Source organism: Pongo pygmaeus, chromosome 17, assembly GCF_028885625.2.
Source record: "Pongo pygmaeus isolate AG05252 chromosome 17, NHGRI_mPonPyg2-v2.0_pri, whole genome shotgun sequence".
NCBI classification, from domain to species: domain Eukaryota; kingdom Metazoa; phylum Chordata; class Mammalia; order Primates; family Hominidae; genus Pongo; species Pongo pygmaeus.
The window spans coordinates 35,996,060-36,003,898 of NC_072390.2; positions in this window are offsets into that span (position 1 = coordinate 35,996,060).

Here is a 7,839-nt window from a genome sequence, read left to right on the forward strand (position 1 = left end):
CCCGGCCTATACCTTTCATTAATTAATAAGCTGGGGGAATAAATAACTGGATTTCATTCTTCTCCATCTTCTGACCTGTTGGTGCTCCTATTGGTTGCATCCAAGTAGAAGGCAAAAGGCAAGAGACCCCTGTAATGCAGCAGGTGGAGAAATTTGTTGAAGGGGTCAAACAAAACCCTGCAAGAGTAGGAAATAAACAGTTGGCTCTTGTCCTCGTGGAGCTTATAGACAGAAGCAGATATCAAATAAAAATTGGAGCTGGGTGCCGTGGTGCACACCTGTAGTCCCTGCTACTGGGGAGGCTAAGGCAAGAGGATCGCTATAGCCTGGGAATTTGAAGCTGTAGCGTGCTATGATTGCAAGCAGCCTGGGTAACCTAGTGAGACCTGGCTCTTAAGTTTTAAAATTTAAATGAAAATGGCCACATAAGAGATTTAAAATTACGTTTTAGCCTGGCATGGTGGGTCACGCCTGTAACCTCAGCACTTTGGGAGGCCGAGATGGGCGAATCACTCGAGGTCAGGAGTTCGAGACCAGCCTGAGTAACATGGTGAAACCCTGTCTACTGAAAATACAAAAATTAGCTTGGTCTGGTGGCGGGTGCCTGTAATCTCAGTTACTCAGGAGGCTTAGGCAGGAGAATCACTTGAACCCTGGAGGCAGAGGTTGCAGTGAGCTGAGATCACGCCACTGCACTCCAGCCTGAGTGACAGAGTGAGACTGTTTCAAAAAAAAAAATTGTTTTGAGATTTTTTGTGTCTATGATGTTGCAGTGAGAAACCAGTCTAGTAACAGTTTAAATGTAATAATAAATCACAGTGGGTACTAGATTGAGTTTATTCCACTAGAGGTCATTATTTCATTTTCATGTGAAAGAGCTAAAATTGTGTGAAGAAAAAGCTATTTGAACTGATTGCCATCATTTGCTATAAAGGAAGCATTATAGTATGAATAGAAAACAGACTAGAGTTTAACATGCTTCTCTTGACCCCTCTTCACCACCCCCTAAAAGGCAGATGGGATCTTAGGACTGCAGCATTTTGTACACATCTGATATTTAATGAGATGTTACATATGAACTTTAGTTTTTTTTGTTTCTTTTTTTTTTTTTTTTTTTTTGAGACAGTCTGGCTCTGTCGCCCAGGCTGGAGTGCAGTGGTGTAATCTCGGCTCACTGCAAGCTCCGCCTCCCGGGTTCACGCCATTCTCCTGTCTCAGCCTCCCCAGTAGCTGGGACTACAGGCGCCCGCCACTACGCCTGGCTAATGTTTTGTATTTCTAGTAGAGACAGGGTTTCACTGTGTTATCCAGGATGGTCTGAATCTCCTGACCTCGTGATCCGCCCGCCTCGGCCTCCCAAAGTGCTGGGATTACAGGCGTGAGCCACCGTGCCCGGTGGAACTTTAGTTTTTTAAAGAAATGTATTATGAATATAGATAGAACACCCAAAGTGAAGGAATAGAAAATGAAATTTCAGTTTCTTTTAATCTATCATAATTATGTGAGCATAGCTTAGTATTTTGAAATAGATTAATGTAGTCAGCAAACAATTCATGTATTACCTATAATAGCTATCATATAACATTTAATAACATACAGTTGTTGTTCCTGAAGACCTAACCTAGAAAATACCTCCATAACAAGAAGAATCTCTGTCATAATAAACCAACAGGAGACTAAAGGCATTAAAAGTATATCTGATACTGGCCTTTATTAATGTGAAATTCTTATGGATCTGTGAAATAAAGAGGAGTACTTTATTTTCCTTTTTTTTTTTTTTTTGTTTGAGACAGTCTCACTCCTTCACCAAGGCTGGAGTGCAGTGGTGCGATCTTGGCTCACTGCAACCTCTGCGTTCCAGGTTCAAGCAATTCTCGTGCCTCAGCCTCCTGAGTAGCTGGGATTACAGGCATGTGCCACCACACCCAGCTGATCTTTTTATTTTTAGTAGAGATGGGGTTTCACCATTTTGGCCAGGCTGGTCTCTAACGCCAGACCTCAAGTGATCCGCCTGCCTCGGGCTTCCAAAGTGCTGGGATTACAGGTGTGAGCCACTGCGCCCAGCCAATAGGAGTACTTTTGAAAAGGAAGATAAATTTTTTTTTTTTGAGACAGAGTCTTGCTCTGTCACCCAGGCTGGAGTGCAGTAGTGCAATCTTGGCTCACTGTAAGCTCCACCTCCCAGGTTCATGCCATTCTCCTGCTTTAGCCTCCCGAGTAGCTGGGACTACAGGCCCCCACCACCACGCCCGGCTAATTTTTTGTATTTTTAGTAGAGATGGGGTTTCACCGTGTTAGCCAGGACGGTCTCGATCAGGACGGTCTCGATCTCCTGACCTCGTGATCCATCTGCCTCAGCCTCCCAAAGTGCTGGGATTACAGGCGTGAGCCACCACACCCGGCTGATAAACTTTATAATATTAAGTTCTTTCTGTGTGGGAACATAGTAGTGTTCTCTATCTGAACCAGCTTTTCTTCTCAGTGAAGTTTTAGGGTTTTGTTTACGTATTCCATATATTTCGAGAAATGTTAGTAAACAGTGAGATTCAGTTTATGAAGAAAATAGTAATAATAGCAAGGCTGTAGATACCCAGTGCAGTTAATTCTTGGAATTTTCAGTAGTTGCATAAAGTTGCTGTTAATACTAAACCACTACTTCTAGGGAAAATATAGGGTTAAGTTCCTGCAAGCCTCTAGTCACATTTTCATCAGCCAACCAATACATAACCTTGTTTTATGAGTGTTTCTGTTTAGAGACATATATATAGTAGTATATGTAATACATATATACTACTAATTTGTTAATTCATGGCTAGCAGCACTAACTCATCCATGAACAAAGCTTATCTAACACTTATTTTCTCAGAAAGGCACATCACAGCCTTGAATTTAGGAACACGACAGCACTAAACCTGGGGGCCATTTTAAATGTCTCAAAAAAAAAAAATAGTTAAACAGGCTTGTTTAAGGTCTTTGCCGTCCCACAACACACGCTGCCTACGCACAACTAGTGTTTTCCTACTTCTGTGGCTTTGTGCTTGTCCTTCCTCTTCTGTAACATCCTCACCTTCCCAAGTTCTCTGTGTTTGTGCTTAAGAATCCTGTATCATAGCTGAAAGACATTACAGACCATCTAGTCCTTGCCTTCTGTTTTCAAGTTGAGCAAACTGAAGCTGACAGAGGTGGAACTTATTTGCCCAAGGGCCACAATAAGCCACTGGTGTCTGGAGGATACACGGGCTCTGTGCTTTTCCTGCCTCCTAGGATGTATTCCCTGGTTGCCCTCCTTCACTCCCTGTCACAGTCACTGATGGCTTCCCCTTGTGAGGGTTTTCTCTGTGCTAAGCTGTCCTGTACTACTCAAGTGCTATTCAGCATATATCCTTAAGTCTTGCTGTCTTGTTCAGTTTGTCTCCAGCCGTTTTAAATATTTTTAGGGTAGAAATCTTTTCTTCTTTTCTTCCTTTTGTATTCTCCATTATGTGTCTCCCTCCCTTCCTGCCTCCCTTCCTTCCTCTTCCTCTCTTTCTCTCTTTTTTTTTTTTTCTTTTTTTCTTTTTAGAGGGAATCTCACTCTGTTGCCTAGGATGGAGTGCAAGGGCATGATCTCAGCTCACTGCAATCTCTGCCTCCCGGGTTCAAGCAGTTCTCCCATTTCAGCCTCCCTAGTAGCTGGGACTACAAGTGTGTGTCACATGCCCTGCTAATTTTGTACTTTTTTTTTTTTTTTCGAGATGGAGTCTCACTCTGTTGCCCAGGCTGGAGTGCAGTGGTGCGATCTTGGCTCACTGCAAGCTCCGCCTCCCGGGTTCACGCCATTCTCCTGCCTCAGCCTCCCGAGTAGCTGGGACTACAGGCACCTGTCACCATACCCGGCTAGTTTTTTGTATTTTTAGTAAAGACGGGGTTTCACCGTGTTAGCCAGGATGGTCTCGATCTCCTGACCTCGTGATCCGCCCACCTCGGCCTCCCAAAGTGCTGGGATTACAGGTGTGAGCCACTGCGCCCGGCCAATTTTTGTACTTTTAGTAGAGACGAGGTTTCACCATCTTGGCCAGGCTGGTCTGGAACACCTGACCTGGCCCACCTTGGCCTCCCAAAGTACTGGGATTATAGGTGTGAGCCACCACACCTGACTCCATTATGGCTTGATACAACAAAGGTCAGTACAGACTGACCTTTGGGTAATTAAAGATAAAAGTTGATGGACTCGAAAATAAAACATGACAATCATATTGAAACCACTATAATCAAGACTGTTTCCATCTTTCTACAGTGACGCTCAGGAAAATTAAGCAACAATTATATTTTTACCTGAGTGTACCCTAGAATTACCAGTGAGGAACACACCACACTGGGTCAGCCTGTCTTTAGGAGAGGAGGTAAGAAACCATCCAATATCTCTTGACTGAAATAGGGTTCCAATAAGCTATATGCTCTGGAAACAAAACCTCTCTATCAACTCTCATTCCAAATCACTGCATATCTCATAATAATTGGCTCTTGTCTGCTGGCTGCAGGGGAGCACTAGGTCCTGGAGGAGGGGAACTGCAAGGCAGCTAAGGCCACGATTGTCCTGTATTTACTATTAAACAAGCTTCACAGTGACAGAGCTGGCCATTTGAGGACAGACCTGACCCTGAGCCTTCCACTCTGGGGAACCTTTCGGGTAAGTTTGATGTATCTGGGGATGAAAATCAGCCATGGAATTCTAGAAGCAAAAATAAAATATGGAAAGGCAACTGATGAAAACTTCCAAGACTAGAGCTTCGGTTTTCTTTGTCTTAATCCATGGTTGGTTGAATAGCCATTCAATGGCTACTTTTTTTTCCCCAGTAAGAGCCTTCTAAATCAGGGATGAGATTTTGCAGTTTCAGAAAGATTCAAGGCTGGGCGCGGTGGCTCACTCCTGTAATCCTAGCACTTTGGGAGGCTGAGGCAGGCGGATCACGAGGTCAGGAGATCGAGACCATCCTGGCTAACACAGTGAAACCCCGTCTCTACTAAAAATACAAAAAAATAGCCAGGCGTTGTGGCAGGCGCCTGTAGTCCCAGCTGCTCGGGAGGCTGAGGCAGGAGAATGGCGTGAATCTGGGAGGCAGAGCTTGCAGTGAGCCGAGATCACGCTACTGCACTGCAGCCTGGGCGACAGCAAGACTCCGTCTCAAAAAAAAAAGAAAGATTCAGGTTCCAGCAGGATGTTTCCAATTAAGAGTCACTTCCATGTCTGCTCCTTGTCACAGGCTGATGTATATTTCGGCACAATCGGAATCCGACTTCTATTCTGAAGTTTTAAGATTTGAGTCAGAGGGCTGGATGTGGTGGGTCACACCTGTAATCCCAGCACTTTGAGAGGCCGAGGCAGGCAGATCACCTGAGGTCAGAAATTTGAGATCAGTCTGGCCAACGTGGTGAAACTTCGTCTCGACTAAAAATACAAAAATTAGCTGAGCGTGGTGGAACACGCCTGTAATTCCAGGTACTCAGGAGGCTGAGGGAGGAGAATTGCTTGAACTCTGGAGGCGGAGGTTGCAGTGAGCTGAGATCATGCCACAGCACTACAGCCTGGGCAACAAGAATGAAACTCCGTCTCAATTAAAAAAAAAAAAACAAAAAACGGGCACAGTGGCTCACGCCTGTAATCCCAGCACTTTGGGAGGCTGAGGCGGGTGGATCACGAGGTCAGGAGATCGAGACCATCCTGGCTAACACGGTGAAACCCCATCTCTACTAAAAATACAAAAAAAATAGCCGGGCATGGTGGCAGGCACCTGTGGTCCCAGCTACTTGGGAGGCTGAGTCAGGAGAATGGAGTGAACCCCGGAGGCAGAGCTTGCAGTGAGCCGAAATCGCGCCACTGCACTCCAGCCTGGGCAATAGAGCGAGACTGTCTCAAAAAAAAAAAAAAAAAGATTTGAGTCAGAGGCCTAGCATTTGTTTTTCTTGGTTACTTCCCCTTAACTGTGCACGATTAGAGCATTTGATAATTATTTTTTGTTCTTGCTAGAAAGATTACATCATCTGAGGGATTTGGCTAGCATGCATCTAAATATATGGGTTGCTATAGTTTGGGTGTTTGTACTTCCAAATCTCATGTTGAAATTTTTTTTTTCTTTTCTTTTTTTTTTTTTTTTTGAGACAGAGTCTCATTCTGTTGCCCAGGCTGGAGTGCAGTGGTGTGATCTTTGCTCACTGCTACCTCCGCCTCCTGGGTTGAAGTGATTCTCATGCGTCAGCCTCCCGAGTAGCTGGGATTACAGGTGTGCACCACCACGCCCGGCTAATTTTTGTATTTTTAGTAGAGGCAGGGTTTTGCCATCTTGTCCAGGCTTGTCTCAAACTTCTGACCTCAGGTGATGCGCTTGTCTCTACCACCCAAAGTGCTGGGATTACAGGTGTGAGCCAACACATCGGGCCAGGACATTAATAGATTAAAGAAAACGAATCAACTATTTGGGGGGACTGTATTAGGATTCCCCAGGGAAACAGAACCCATTGGAGAGATACAGAAAGAAACTTATTGTAAGGAATTGGCTATGATTATGGAGGCTGAGACTAAGACAAGTCAGTAGCATAGTTCAGGGTGAGTCCCAGTGCCTGATAACCATGAACACTGATGGTATGAATTCCAATGTGAGGGCAGAAAACCAATGTCTCAGCTCAGACAGGTGGAGAGAGCAAATTCCTTTTTGTTTTGTTCAAGCTCTCAATTGGTTGGATGAGGCTTACCCACATTTGGAAGGGCAATCTTCTTTACTCAATCTGTTGATTCAAATGCTCATCTCTTCCAGAAACACTCTAACAGACACACCCAGAAATAATGTTTAACCAAATATCTGGACACCCTGTGGCCTTGTCAAGTTTACACAATAAAACTAACCATCACAGAGCCCAATTCTTCACATCTTCTCTCCTGATCATCACCTCATTTGCATATCTACTCACCATTAGTCACTTTCTTTTTTTTTTTTTTGAGACAGAATATCACACTGTTAACCTGGGCTGGAGTGCAGTGGTGCAATCTCAGCTCACTGCAAACTCTACCTCCCAGATTCAAGCAATTCTCCTGCCTCAGCCTCCTGAGTAGATGGGATTACAGGCACCCACCATCATGCCCAACTGATTTTTTGAATTTATAGTAGAGACAGGGTTTCACTATGTTGGCCAGGCTGGTCTCGAACTCCTGACCTCATGATTCGCCTGCCTCAGCCTCCCAAAGTGCTGGGATTACAGGCGTGAGCCACTATGCCCGGCCACTTTCACCTTTAACCTAGTTTTTCCCACCCACTAAATTGCAACCTTGCCTTTCTGCATCTATCTTCTATATTTATTTACATTTTGTGTGTAACATTGACAATGTCTGTTTATGTGGATGTTTTGTTGGCATCCAACTTAGAAGAAGCAAATGGTCTATTAAGAACATACTGTAGTTCAGTGAGAAGCATGTTCATTAGGCCAAGGTCTCTTTGGAGTTATAATTTTGAATTTATTATGGATTTATTTTTTATGGATTGTATTTCAGTAAGAAATAATGTGCTTGAGTTTCCTAATCATACTTAACAGGTTCTAGCCTTTATTAAATGTTCTCATAAAATGACACCTCTCAGGGAATATTTATGAAAATTTTAACCTATAAATTACCTTTATTTATTTATTTATTTATTTTTTGAGATGGTTGCCGAGGCTGGAGTGCAGTGGTGCGATCTCAGCCCACTGCAACGTCCACCTCCTAGGTTCAAGTGATTCTCCTGCCTCAGCCTCCCTAGTAGCTGGGATTACAGGCGCCTGCCACCATGCCCGGTGAATTTTTTGCATTTTTAGTAGAGACAGGGTTTCACC